This window comes from Bison bison, unplaced genomic scaffold (genome assembly GCF_000754665.1).
Source record: "Bison bison bison isolate TAMUID 2011002044 unplaced genomic scaffold, Bison_UMD1.0 scf7180017864471, whole genome shotgun sequence".
NCBI classification, from domain to species: Eukaryota; Metazoa; Chordata; class Mammalia; order Artiodactyla; family Bovidae; genus Bison; species Bison bison.
In genome coordinates this window covers 1891571-1898367 of record NW_011495032.1, presented here as the reverse complement: position 1 = coordinate 1898367, position 6797 = coordinate 1891571, and the positions used below count along the sequence as shown (strand labels likewise).

At 41.6% G+C, this 6797-nt stretch overlaps 1 pseudogene; it reads right to left on the bottom strand.

Moving 5' to 3' along the window:
• Window positions 1–2242: 2242 nt before the first annotated feature.
• Window positions 2243–3362, bottom strand: LOC105003813 (annotated as a pseudogene).
• Between the last annotated feature and the right edge of the window lie 3435 nt (window positions 3363–6797).

Genomic DNA, 6797 nt, shown 5'->3' with positions numbered 1-6797 from the left:
GTATTTATCTGTCAAGGTGACCCTACTACATATGTGGTTGTAACAGCACTCATCTGACTGCAAGTATCACAACAACTGAAAAAAGAAATTTAACTAAGACAATAATAAAACAATAGCTGGCATTTTTTAACACTTTGTATATTATAATCATCATCTCTGTTTAGTTTTACTGCCCTCATGCTACCTTAAAAAGGTATCACTTTTATTATCCATATTTAACATGAGAAAACTGAGGCCAAGAAGTCTATAAGACCTTGAGCCAGAAAAATTTCCAAATCTATCCACAGGTAGATAGGAGTTGTTTAACTCAGTAATTAAATGATTTATTGGCAGTTGATCAGTTTCTTTGCAATTTTCTTGGATTTTCCTCATATGGAAACAATATGGCTCCTACAGCTCTAAGAATCAGGTTGTTTATCAATTACAAAAAGGTCATGAAGTTACCTGAGGGCATTTGAGGGAATGGGCTTATCAAAGGTCTATTTAATTGATTCAAGGAGAAAAGCTTTCCTGGAATTTAACAAGTAAATTTCCATTTTCATCTCATTTGGAAAACTGGATTATATAACAATCCTTAACCTCACTGGCAAAGAAGAAGGAGATTACCCCAACTGATTTGGATCACTAATAATGCACCCCCTGGAAAAGCCACCTTACTTCCTGATTCCTGACCATATCTTTATTATTTAGTTAGGAAGAAAGATGGGATATTGTTGGTTGCCAACAAATGTGTCTACCCAGTTTATCTACATAAACATTTTTAACTGAATAAATTAAATAAAGTGAACAATGTGATTAACTTGTTATTAATACAGGTATATCTTGTTTTATTGCTTTTTACTTTATTATACTATAAAAATATTGCATTTCTTTTAAATTTAAAAAATTAAAGACTGTGGTAACCCTGTGTCAAGCAAGTCTAATGGTACCATTTTTCTGACAACATTTACTCAATTGTGTCTCTGTCACATTTTGGTAGTTCTCATAAAATTTCAAACCTTCCCCAGCAAGAAGACTAAGACTCTTTGAAGGTTCACAGGGTGGTTAGTGTATTTTAGAAATAAAGTATTTTTAATTAAGATATGTACATTGTTTTTTAGACCTAATGCTGTATAAAACTTAATGGGCTACATTATAATGTAAACAAACATTTTACATGCACTAGGAGACCAAGAAAATTACATTAATCACTTTGGTGATCTGGAACTGAACCTGCACCATGTGAGATATGCCTGTAATGTTGAAAATAGTGGCCATGCAGAGACATTTTACCTAAACACAATAAAAGAAAGCAGAATGAGAGCAAAATCAAATTCAATGGAAACCATCAGTCTGGATGAAACAGATTCCTGTTCCTCTGATGTTTACTTTACAAACCTTCACAAAAAATTCTGAAAACTCATAAAAAGAAATTTTTTTTTTTAAGGACAAAGGTGGGGTTTGTTTTTATTATGAAATAAAAAAAAATAGTAACTCTTCAGGAATCTTAACAAAGGAAGGGAATATTTCACACTCAGAGAACAGACACCAAGATACAAAATTACAACTGTTTGGACTCCAGACTTGTCCCATCTCCTCCAGAGCAGAAATGGGGAGGAGACAGCTGAAGCAAAGAAGCAATTCTGTAAAACAAAGACTTAGAAACCCTAACAAATATGATTAAAATCTAAAATTCTGTTTTGCTTTAAAAAAAAACAAAAACAAAAACCTTTTTTTTAATATTATCAAAAGGCCTGCTTTAGTGACATGCTAGTCCCACCGGAAAATAACCCCAATACCCCCTTGTCAGTAACATGCTCAAGTTGACCAGCCAACTCATATTTCCAAACCCCTGTGTGTACAAGTACAGGTGTGTCTTTTAAAACTGGGGCTTAGGTGATGGCTACTGCTATCATGGGCTTCCACCTGTTAACCAACCAACCTCAGCCTCCCAGAAGGGCAAGCAGGGCAGAGAGAAGCCCTGAAGTGGTAGTGAGGGAATATCAGCCCCAAACAGCCAACTCTTCCAGCACAGCCTCTCCCATCCCCACGCCCACTCAAAAGGAGATCCTTATTTCTAACCAGACTACTTAGTCTCAAATTTGGGTTCCCCATAACCAGAATGGCTTTTTCTCCCTAAAGAGAAAACACACATTTATCTGCACACCCATATATATAATTTTTTTGTTTTTACATTTAAATATAAAAATACTACTCTGCTTTGTGTTATAAATGGAAGACCACACAATGAGAACTTTTTCTTTTAAGGTAGGACCATCCATCCATTTGTGCAGAGCCTGTTAGGACATGTGCGGATGAGGGCTTCGGTCACGGTGAAGGGGTCACAGTTGGCAGATGGGCGACGGTCTTCGAAGTAGCCCTTCTTCTCCTGGCCAACAGTCCGGGGGATGCAGATGCTAGCACCATGGTTGGCCACGCCGGCAGAGAAGTCGTTGATGTTGGAGGTTTCGTGGAATCCAGTTAGGCGCCGGGCGTTGTCCAGGTCCCCCTTGGGATCGTAAGCTCGGATGTGGTACTGGTGCCGCTTGCTTAGTTTCTCAATGGCCTCCTCAGTGTACTTCAGACCATTCTCCTCTCGCATGGCCTTGGTGCTAAAGTTGGTGTGGCAGCCAGCACCATTCCAGTTTCCAGGAATGGGCTTAGGATCAAAGGTGGCGATCACTCTGAAGTTTTCACACACACGATGCAAGATGAAACGGGCCACCCAGAGATGATCGCCCATGTCGATTCCTTCACAGGGTCCTATCTGGAATTCCCACTGTGCAGGCATGACCTCGGCGTTCCTGCCTCCCGATCTTGATGCCGGCGTAGAAGCAGGCCCGGTAGTGAGCCTCCACAATATCCCTGCCGTAGGCCTTGTCCGCTCCCACACCACAGTAGTAGGGACCTTGGGGCCCAGGAAAGCCATTGGAAGGCCAACCAAAGGGGTGCCTATCAGTGCCCATGAGGGTATATTCCTGCTCCATTCCAAACCAGGGGCGCTGGTTGCTCACCATGTCCATTATCCGTTTACAGGTGTGCCTTAAATTGGTCTCTGCAGGCTTTCAGTTGTACTTGAAGACTTCACAGAACACCAGCTTGTTGGGGTCCTTGCGGAAAGGGTCCCGAAACATGGCAGGGGGGACAAGATACATGTCACTGTTGGAGCCGTCAGACTGAAAAGTACTAGAGCCATCAAAATTCCACTCGGGCAACTCTTCTATACACTTGGGTTCAGAATCCAAGGTTCGGGTCTTGCAGCGCAGTCCTTCTCCAGTACCGTCGATCCAGATGTACATAGCTTGGACTTTATCGCCCTAAGGTAGGGCCATGTACACCTGCTTGATGCCTTTGTTCAAGTGGGAGCTCGCTGAGGTGGCCATGGTGGAAGGTGTTCCCGGTGCCAAGCAAAGCGGCAGGGCGAGCAGGCCGCGAGAGCGAGGTAAGAAGAGAGGCGAGGAGGACAGGGAGGTGCTGCTTAGACAGCCTGCTCTTCTCCCATTCTCAGCTCTGTCAAAAAGAAATTATTATAACACAATGTTTTAAAGATTTTCAGTTCAGTTCAGTCGCTCAGTCATATCCTACTCTTTGTGACCCCATGGACTGCAGCATGCCAGGCCTCCCTGTCCATCATCAACTCCTGGAGTTTACTCAAACTCATGTCCATTGAGTCAGTGACACCATCAAACCATCTTATGCTCTGTCTTCCCATTCTCCTCCCTCATTCAATCTTTCCCAGAATCAGGGTCTTTGCCAATGAGTCAGTCCTCACATCAGGTGGCCAAAGTATTGGAGTTTCAGCTTCAAAATCAGTCCTTCCAATGAATATTCAGGGATGATTTCCTTTAGGGTGGACTGGTTGGATCTCCTTGCAGTCCAAGGGACTCTCAAGAGTCTTCTCCAACACCACAGTTCAAAAGCATCAATTTTTCTGCGCTCAGCTGGCTTTATTGTCCAACCATCACATACACACATGACTACTGGAAAAACCGTAGTCTTGACTAGATGGAAATTTGTTGACAAAGTAATGTCTCTGCTTTTTAATATCCTGTCCAGGTTGGTCATAACTTTTCTTCCAAGGAGCAAGCCTCTGTTAATTTCATGGCTGCAGTCACCATCTGCAGTGATTTTGGAGCCCCTCAAAAAATAAAGTCCGTCATTGATTCCACTGTTTCCCCATCTATTTGTCATGAAGTGATGGGACCAGATGCCATGATCTTCGTTTTCTGAATGTTGAGCTTTAAGCCAACTTTTTCACTTTCCTCTTTCTCTTTCATCAAGAGCCCCTTTAGTTCTTCTTCACTTTCTGCCATAAGGGTGGTGTCATCTGTATCAGTTCAGTTCAGTCACTCAGTCGTGTCCGACTCTTTGCGACCCCATGAATTGCAGCACGCCAGGCATCCATGTCCATCATCAAATCCTGGAGTTTACTCAAATTCATGTCCATCGAGTTGGTGATACCATCTAGCCATCTCATCCTCTGTTGTCCCCTTCTCCTTCTGCCCCCAATCCCTCCCAGCATCAGAATCTAAGGTTATTGATATTTCTCCGAGCAATCTTGATTCCAGCTTGTGCTTCATCCAGCCTAGTGTTTCTCATGATGTACTCTGCATATAAATTAAATGCTCAGGGTGACAATATATAGCCTTGACATACTCCTTTCCCTATTTGGAACCAGTCTGTTGTTCCATGTCCAGTTCTAACTGGTGCTTCCTGACCTGAATACAGGTTTCTCAAGAGGCAGTTCAGGTGGTCTGGTATTCACATCTCTTTAAGAATTTTCTATAGTTTATTGTGATACACACAGTCAAAAGCTTTGGCATAGTCAATAGAGCAGAAATAAATGTTTTTCTGGAACTCTTAGATTTTTGATAATCCAACATATATTGGCCATTTGATCTTTGGTTCCTCTGCCTTTTCTAACTCCAGATTGAGCATCTGGAAGTTCAAGGTTCAAGTACTGTTGAAGACTGGCTTGGAGAATTTTGAACACGACTTTACTAGTGTGTGAGATGAGGGCAATTGTATGGTAGTTTGAGCATTTTTTTGTCATTACCTTTCTTTGGGATTGGAATGAAAACTCACCTTTTCCTGTCCTGTGGCCACTCCTGAGTTTTCCAAATTTTCTGGCATATTGAGTGCACATTTAGCTCAACTGGAATTCCATCACCTCCACTAGCTTTGTTCATAGTAATGCTTCCTAAGGCCTACTTGGCTTCGCATTCCAGATTGTCTGGCTCTAGGTGAGTGATCATACCATAGTGATTATCTGGACCATGAAAACCTTTTTTGTATAGTAATTCTGTGTATTATGCCACCTCTTCTTAGTATCTTCTGCTTCTGTTAGGTCCTTACCATTTCTGTCCTTTATTGAGCTCATCTTTGCATGAAATGTTCCTTTGGTATCTCTGGTTTTCTTGAAGAGATCTCTAGTCTTTCCCATTCTATTGTTTTCCTCTATTTCTTTGCACTGATCACTGAGAAAGGCTTTCTTTTATCTCTTTGCTATTCTTTGTAACTCTGCATTCAAATGGGTATATCCTTCCTTTACTCCTTTGCTCTTTGCTTCTCTTCTTTTCACAGCTATTTGTAAGGCCTCCTCAGGCAGCCATTTCGCTTTTTTGCATTTCTTTTTCTTGGGGATGGTCTTGATCCCTGTCTCCTATACAATGTCACAAACCTCCGTCCATAGTTCATCAGTCACTCTATCAGATCTCATCCCTTTAATCTGTTTCTCACTTCCACTGTATAATCATAAGGGATTTGATTTAGATCATACTTGAATCGCTAGTGATTTTCCCTACTTTCTTCAGTTAAAGTCTGAATTTGCCAAAAACGGTTCATGATTTGAGCCTGGTCAACAAGACCAGTCAGCTCCTGGGTTTGTTTTTGCTGACTCTATAGAACTTTTCCACCTTTGGCTGCAAAGAATATAATCAATCTGATTTCAGTATTGACCATCTGGTGATATTTATGTGTAAAGTCTTCTCTTGTGTTGTTGGAAGAGGGTATTGGCTATGACCAGTGCGTTCTCTTGGCAAAACTCTAATTAGCCTTTGCCCTGCTTCATTCTGTACTCCAAGGCCAAATTTGCCTGTTACTCCAGGTGTTTCTTGACTGCCTATCCTTGCATTCCAGTCCCCTATAATGAAAAGGACATCTTTTTTGGGTATTAGTTCTAGAAGATCTTGGAGGTCTTCAAAGAACTATTCAACTTCAGCTTCTTCAGCATTACTGGTCGGGGCATAGACTTGGATTACTGTGATATTGAGTGGCTTGCCTTGGAAACAAACTGAGATTATTCTGTCATTTTTGAGATTGCATCCAAATACTACATTTCAGACTCTTTTGTTGACTATGATGGCTACTCCATTTCTTCTGAGGGATTCTTGCCCACAGTAGTAATGGTCATCTGAGTTAAATTCACCCATTCCAGTCCATTTTAGTTCACTGATTCCTAAAACGTTAATGTTCATTCTTGCCATGACCACCTCCAATTTGCCTTGATTCATGGACCTAACATTCCAGGTTCCTATGCAATATTGCTCTTTACAGCATCAGACTCTGCTTCCATCACCAGTCACATCCACAGCTGGGTGTTGTTTTTGCTTTGGCTCTGTCTCTTCAATCTTTTTGGAGTTATTTCTCCACTGATATCCAGTAATATATTGGGCACCTACTGACCTGGGGAGGTCATCTTTCAGTGTGCTATATTTTTGCCTTTTCATACTGTTCATGGGTTCTCAAGGCAAGAATATTGAAGTGGTTTGCCATTTCCTCTCCAGTGAGCCACATTTTGTCAGAACTCTTGGGTGGCC